This window comes from Pogona vitticeps, chromosome 1 (genome assembly GCF_051106095.1).
Source record: "Pogona vitticeps strain Pit_001003342236 chromosome 1, PviZW2.1, whole genome shotgun sequence".
Lineage (NCBI taxonomy): Eukaryota > Metazoa > Chordata > Lepidosauria > Squamata > Agamidae > Pogona > Pogona vitticeps.
The window spans coordinates 124,128,971-124,137,200 of record NC_135783.1 but is presented as its reverse complement, the minus strand read 5'-3'; the positions used below and the strand labels follow the sequence as shown (position 1 = coordinate 124,137,200).

Genomic DNA, 8,230 nt, shown 5'->3' with positions numbered 1-8,230 from the left:
TTCTTCTAGGGATTATATGTTAGTGAAACACAGGGTGTTGTCATGGGTCAATAGATGACCCCCCACTAGCTTAACTATGTACATGATTGCTTCTAAAAATTTTGCAAGGAAAGCTATCCATATACATGCTTGGAAACCTCTCAAAGGCCTGAAAATAGACAGTTGGTGGCCAGTAAAATGCGGTTGATGTGTTTTAATAAGATCAGCCAGGAAGGTAGAACTGATAGGCAGAGTTCACTCACTTTTCCTTCCTTTTCCTTAAGCAATGCACCAGGTCTGGAGTGAGAACAATACAGGCAAGTCCCTCTGTCTGTGTGATTGTCAGTCCTGGAAGGAACAGAATATGAGTATGAGGTGGACAGCTAATTTTGCTCTTGGTATTAAGTTCCATAATTCTATGGATTCCTACGTGTATCTGATAGAAAACAAGAATTTGTTGAGGGTGTTAAAGCTTCATACTTTATAAAATTCATAAAGTATTAATTTTATACTTAATCTGTCTATGTAAATAATGCATCACAGGAATAAAAAGTCTACAGTAGTGTCTCGCAAGACGATTTTAATTTATTCCGGAGAAATCGCTGTCTTGCGAAAACATCTTCTTTTGAAATGCAATTCCCCATTGGATTGCATTAAAATCTATTTAATGCGGTCCAATGGGGAAAAAATCAGTCTTGCAAAAATTGTCCATAGAAAACATTGTCTTGCAAAACACAGTTTTCCATACGAAGGCAATGAAATCTACCATATTGAGAAAAAGCAATCCCCTCACCTTTCCCCTGCAAGGTATGAGTTGGAGTGGCCCTTGCACCTCCTACCCCCTCTGTGCCCTGTCCCTCCAAGGCATGGTGACCCTGGCTGCACCTCCTGCTCAGTACAGGTCTGCACAGCCCCAGTCCTGCCAGAGGCCATGAGAGCACCGCAGTGTTTTGGGGTGCACTGCAGTACACCCATCAGGGGCTAGGTGTTCCTCCCACAATCCTCTAGTGCACAGGTATTAGCATAATGTGCACTAGAGGATTGTGGGAGGAACATCTAGCCCCTGATGGGGGTCCCGCAGGGCACCCCAAAACACTGAGCTCTCTTGGCCTCTGGCAAGACTGGGGCTGTGCAGCCCTGTACTGAGGAGGAGGTGCAGCCAGGGGGTCACCATGCCTTCGGGGGTCAGGGGACAGAAGGGGGTAGGAGATGAAAGGGCCATTCCAACTCATACCTTGCAGGGGAAATACCATGGTCATGAAAATGGTTTTTCTAGGGTAAGGCTCATCTATTGTACTTTGGGTATGCTGATCCCTATGATTTCCCCAAATATGGGCAACACAGCTGCAATTTGTGTTAATGGGGGATTGCATTTGTGATTTCCCTGGTGTTTTTAGAGTTTCTTTATCCTTTGTGGTTCCTGGCTATTTTCACAATCCTATCATTTAAATTTGCAGCCATTGCCCCATTGGTGATGCTTTGTAAGATGGTTTCCCCCCCCCCCATTGGAAAACATTAATTCAATAAGACCTACTTTTTTTATCCCAAAAAAGTGGGGGGAAAAGTGTATGCTGTTGGCTTTCCAGGATGCAGATCCTGGAAAGCCAACAGCATACACTTTCTCCCCTACTTTTTTGGGATAAAAAAGTAGGTCTTGTGGAATTAATGTGTTCCAATGAGGGAAAACTATCTTGCAAAGCATTGGTCTAAAAAAAAAAAACTGTCTTGTGAAGCATAGACCAAAACATAGTCTTGTGAAAATCCTCCATAGAAAACATCAGTCTTGCGAAGTGCCACAGCAATCACAAAAACCTATCGTCTTGCGGATTCATCGTCTTGCGAGGCACCACTGTATTTTTTTAAAGAAACTGAATCCGGGTTGAGACTTGGTCTCACCTCTTGGAAATGGTGTGTATGTGTGCAAGCTGTGAAGCAACAGTTTCAAAGTTGTACCTTGACCCATCAAAACAGCTCTTTCTGCCAACTGTGGCCTATTATTTCTCTTAAGTGAGGCAAAGGTAGCCACACAAAGGATGTGAGCAACTCAGTAAAGCTACTTCTATGCAACATCTATTCACAGAAGGTTCAGCTGACACTTGTGTTAGAAAGAAGGGAAGCTGACCTCCCATTGGTGGACAAAGTGTGTCTTTATCTCATTCAAAGATGTAACTGAAGGTATTTTTGAGCAGGTTCTCAAAAGTTGCCTTCTTCATAAACAAACCTTTCTGAGCTCTTACACATGAAATTAACACACTGAAAAGTTACTTACTTCCCTCTCAATAATGAAACATGTTGTCCTAAACTGGGAAGCTGTCAAAAGCTGGAAAATAGCATTAATGCCCAGAGGATAAAAGGATACAAAAACTGGCATTCCAGAGAACCATCTCAACAGCAGAGAATGAGGAAACTGTGCTGAACTCCAGGAATAAGAAACACTTTTATAAGAGTGAAGAGTCCACAGCATCCATACCCACTATGCTTTGCACTTACTTAAAGGCTGGAGTACTTTAGGACTGACCCTATCACCTGGCAGAGCGAGGCAGTCACCTGGGTCAGCAGATGTTGGGCCGCTGGGGGTGGCTGTCGTGGTAGTCCTCTCACCAATCCTCTCTCCAAGAACAAAGCTGTGTAGTCCAAGCAGCCTACCATATGTCCACAGAAGGACTAGCTTTCTGCCCTTAAACAAGGTAGAGGATGCTATCTCATCACAAGTACTAGAAAAAGCATCTGCTCTTCTTGTAGCTTCTACTATAGGGGGAAAGAGTGCCACTGTGTCCTTTATCTCAGCCAACAAAATGGCTTCAGGCAGCCTGGAACACTCATAGATAAGTTGGCCTCTGCGACTGCATATTTAGGGCACGTGCATGGCATGCAGAAGTTTCATGCAATGTCCTGACTATCCCTGTGTAGTTCTGTGAAGAAATGTAACATGCAAGTTGGCCACTCTGTGACTATACTTTGCAGTTATTTTTACAACTGTTATAGATGGTGTTTTGGTGGTGCTAGACATGGAATTAACAGCTGAGTGCATCTGCACTTGAGGAAACAAAATGTTTTCCCATGCAGTTACATATCTCTGGTCATAGGGAAACACTGGGAAAAATACGGCTTGAAAGATGGTCTATAAAAGTCACATACAAAGAAAGTGGGTTAGGAAAAGATCAGCACTTCTCTTTCCCTTTAGGAAGTCTACCTAGATCCCACTTTTTAGGAGTGCTAAGTTCAGGCAATAGTTGTTGTTATTTAGTCATTGTGTCCAATTTTTCGTGACCCCATGGACCAGTGCACACCAGGCCCTCCTGTCTTTCACTGCCTCCTGGAGCTGGGTCAAATTCATGTTGGTAGCTTCGGTGACACTGTCCAACCATCTCATCCTCTGTTGTCCCCTTCTCCTCTTGCCTTCACACTTTCCCAACATCAGGGTCTTTTCCAGGGAGTCTTCTCTTCTCATGAGATGGCCAAAGTACTGGAGCCTCAGTTTCAGAATCTGTCCTTCCAGTGAGCACTCAGGGTTGATTTCCTTTAGAATGGATAGGTTTGTTCTCCTTGCAGTCCAGGGGACTCTCAAGAGCCTCCTCCAGCACCACATTTCAAAAGCATCAATTCTTCGGCAGTCAGCTTTCTTTATGGTCCAGCTCTCACTTCCATACATCACGACAGGAAAAACCATAGCTTTGACTTTTGTTGGCAAAGTGATGTCTCTGCTTTTTAAGATGCTATCTAGGTTTGTCATCGCTTTCCTCCCAAGAAGCAGGTGTCCTTTAATTTTGTGGCTGCTGTCACCATCTGCAGTGATCATGGAGCCCAAGAAAGTAAAATCTCTCACTGCCTCCATATCTTCCCCTTCTATTTGCCAGGGGTTGATGAGACCAGTGGCCATGATCTTGGTTTTTATTTTTATGTTGAGCTTCAGACCATTTTTTTTGCACTCTCCTCTTTCACCCCCATTAAGAGGTTCTTTAATTCCTCATCACTTTCTGCCATCAGAGTGGTATCATCTGCATATCATAGGTTGATATTTCTTCTGGCAATATTAATTCTGGTTTGGGATTCCTCCAGTCCGGCCTTTTGCATGATGTATTCTGCATATAAGTTAAATAAGCCAGGGGACAATATACAGCCTTGTCGTACTCCTTCCCCAATTCTGAACCAATCAGTTGTTCCATATCCACTTCTAACTGTTACTTCCTGTCCCACGTATAGGTTTCTCAGGAGATAGATAAGGTGATCAGACACCCCAATTTCTTTAAGGACTTGACATAGTTTGCTTAAACAGCACAGTCAAAGGCTTTTGCATAGTCAATGAAGCAGAAGTAGATATTTTTCTCCATAATCCAGTGCATGTTAGCAATTTGGTCTTTAGTTCCTCTGCCCCTTCGAAATCCAACTTGTACTTATGGGTACAAGGATATCTTTTATACTTTTGTTTCTGTTCATGGGATATTCTTGGCAAAGATACTGGAGTGGCTTACCAATTCCTACTCCAGGTGGATTGCGTTTAGTCAGTACTCTCCACTACGATCTGTCCATCTTGGGTGTCCCTGCATGGCATAGCCCATATCTTCTCTGAGTTACTCAAGCCCTTTCACCACGACAAGGCAGCAATCCATAAAGGGGCAGGCAATAGTAGATGCTGGCAATTTGGATTCTTGGTATATGGTTCATCAGATCTTGCACTTTCACATATAAGTCTTAGGAGCGTGATGTTGTAATAAACCTTTAGACTCCCATATTAAATATTCACTATTATTATCAGATTTAGAAATTATAACTTTGCTACACATTAAAAATACACATACACGTACCCATGCCACCCCAGCAAAGCTTTTCCACCATCTTTGTGAATGATGCTACTACTCTGCTTTTCAAATCACTGTCCTCTGCATTTCCTGATTTGTGCAGCATTTTCCTGATTTGTGCAACATATATAATGGCAACACATTGCTGCCACCCACTGGATACTCCTTGTGTAGTAAGGCCTGGCTGTGATTTTTAAAAAGGCTAACTTAGAGTATCACCATGTGAGAAGAATGGGAAGACGGTGGGCCTTCCCATAGGTGAACCACACTCCTCTTTGACAACCGAGGGATATATGATAAGCAGCTTGTCAGTGTATGCAGGGATATAAGAGTTGAAAATAGACTCTCCTCCATGAGCCCTGCCCTGAAGGGAAAAAAAGACTGAAAGGAGAACCACTCTTGGGATACTGGGAGATAGCAGGAGAAAGTGCTAGGGAGACGAAGGACATAGCAGGAGAAAGAAAAGAGATGAAAAAGCCCAAAGAAGAGAACAGGGAGACGACTAAAAAACGGCAGAAAAAGGGGTAGAAGGAAGAGAAAAAGGGAGTGTGTGGGGGGAGATAAAGATGTAGGAGGTGAGTGAATGAATCACTTTCACCCTACCCAAGGGGTAAACTGAAAGAAGAAGCAACAGAAAGACACTCATGAAACCTTTGTACTGGGGAGGGATTGAGAGAGAGAGTTAAAGAAGGTGGAAACAGAAGCCAGGGACAAGCCCTGCATACAGGATAACCAGGAACCATGGAAGGAGATAAGTTTGGAGAGAAGGACTGAGACTAGAGAGCGAGAAATAGGATATAATTGCCAAGGAACAAGTAAAGGAGAAGTGGGACCGGCATCCTTGTTGTGGCGGCCTGTGCATTTGCAAACATTCACACCTTCACTGTTGGTGTAATCTGGAGATACTTTGTGGGGACTGATGCCAAAACCTGATGTTTTGGCTATGCTGGGAATGAACCTTTTAAATAAATTTAGACTGTCAGCTCAATGTGAAGAACCTTTTGAGGTGGTGGTGGAGCGACCCCTTCACAGTTAAATAAAAAGAATGTTCCTAAAACAGAATCTCATGGTTTGGGGGGGGGCAGCAAAAGTATCAGTACTGGGGGTGCCAGCCTTGATCCCAGTCACACACCATCCTCCCCAATAATGTTAGCAAAAAGGTCTGGATAATTTAATTCTTCACATTTCATTAGGAAAGAAAAAATAATACGAAGGTAATTTACAGCAGAACAAATGTAGTATGTTATGGACAGAATGTTTGACTAGGACTCAGGAAACCTGGGTTCAAATCCATGCTTGGACATAGAAACTCACTGACAGAAGATGGGAGTGACATTAGTAAACCACTCTTTAAGTATATCAAAAACCCCACTAAGGTCATCATAAGTTGGAATCAATTTGACAGCATTTAATGAGTGTATGTGTTTTGTGCCGTCAATTTGGAAATGACTTACGGTGACCCTACTAGGGTTTTCAAGTAACAGAGATACTTAAGAAGTGGTTTTAACAGTTCCACTCCCCCAGTCAATTGCTATGGCTGAGAGGGGATTCAAACCTTGTTCTCCAGAGTCCTAGTCTGTCACTCTGTCCACTACACCAGAGGTCCCCAACCCCCAGTCCGCGGCCTGGTGCTGGTCCATGGCCTGAGGTGGACCGGGTTGCAGAGAGGGACCTTCCCCCGAACCACACACACTCCTTCCCGCACAGCCTGTTTGTGCATGCACACAAGCACACACTTCTTTGAACATGCGCACAAGCTCAGGGGGGGTGCCCCGCCTTCCCCAGCCGGTCTGCAGGGCTAAAAAGGTTGGGGACCGCTGCACTACACCACACCGGGAATCCCTTAAACATGCACAATACTTAACTGTACTTGAAAGTATATCCTTTACACTTAACCTCATAGCCCCTTGCACTAGCAAACACAAGCACAACTTTCTGCTTGTGGATTATTATGCTAACCTAATACTCCATGACCATACTTTAGTAGCACTACCAGACAGCCTCAGGATCTTTGGAAGACTCACAGGGATATACATACCAACCTTGTAAAATAATTTCCCTTTAAAACCATAGTGAAAAATTTTAACTCGAGGAATAGTTGGACAATGATTGTGCAATGATGACTGGTTACTGTAGAGGAGAAAACAGAAAACCAGACAGGGAGTGGAATGAAGTCTGGAAGAAGGTATAGTTGGCACCTTGAACAAAAGCATTTTATACAGGCTGAAATCCTGTTGCTTAGTATAGGAATTTGCAACTAGAGTATATCCACTAAATTACATGGGATTTCGTAAGACCAGGTCTTCATAGCTTCCACAGACTCAATGAGCCTACTCTAGTTGCAAATTACTACACTAAGCAACAAGATTTCAGGCACAAGTCAGTTTCAGATCCCTCTTGTGTCTTTTTTCACAGCTTTTAGTCACAGCGGCATGAATTCTGTTGGCCAGCACTGCCACACCTCTGAAATGACTGTCAAATCTTACTGCTAAAAAGTCACTGTATAGCTTCAGCAGCCCAGGCTTCTCTGTAATGCACAGATGTAATAGTATTGACCAGGTCTTACTGCAACATTCACCTTAAATCCTAGCACAGAAGATACTGGAGAGAGCATCACTAGACAAAACATTTCTACTTGGTCAGGGCAGGAAGAAGCTATGTTAAGGAAAACTATGTTAAGTTCCAACTAACAGGGCAGATATTATTAGGTCCAGGGCTGGTATTCTCTTCACCTGACATGAGGGAGGAAGGGGGGGGAGTGCAACCAGGCTTAGGAGGAAAAAAACAAGGGAAGAGATTAAAGAGGTGCATGAAATCATGCACGATATGGAGAAAGAAGAAGGGAAATTTTTTCTACATAATCTCCGAGCCATCTACAAAAGCTAAATGATGGTAGATCTGCGGTAGACAAAAGGAAGTGCCTGTTCAACACAGCATATACCTAAACTGAGAGGACTTCACCACCAGAGGTTTTAGCAATAGCCATCAAATTTAGAAGGAGATTAGGCAAATGCATGCAGTGTCAGTCTGCCAATCATGATGGTTATATATTCCCTTCAGTATCTAAAGCAGTAAGAACCAGAGGCATGGTGAACAGGCTGAAAGTACATTGGATAGAGCAACTTGGGAGACTCTGGTTCAAATCCACACTCAGCCATAGAAACTCACTGGGGGTGGCAATAGTAAAGCCACTCTTTAAATATCTCACATACAGCGGAAACCCTATTAGGTTCACCACAAATCAGATGCAACTTGACAACACATGACATCACATCTAAAACAATATACCTCTGAATACTAGTTGCTGTGCAATGTAAGGAGGGTGGTACTGCCCTCATGTCCTTTCAGCTTGTGATTTTCCCTGAGGCATTTGGCTGGCCGCTCTAGGAAATTAATGTTGCCTTTGGTCTGATGCGGCAAATCTTTTCTTATGACCAGTATGATCACTCACA

The 8,230-nt window shown here is 43.4% G+C and overlaps 1 non-coding gene across 1 annotated transcript; it reads left to right on the top strand.

Annotated features, from left to right (window-relative positions):
• The first annotated feature begins 1,205 nt into the window (after positions 1–1,205).
• LOC140703342 (U1 spliceosomal RNA) lies at positions 1,206–1,367 on the top strand. The gene has a single exon (XR_012082778.2). It is a non-coding gene; the product is annotated as a U1 spliceosomal RNA (small nuclear RNA).
• The last annotated feature ends 6,863 nt before the right edge of the window (positions 1,368–8,230 follow it).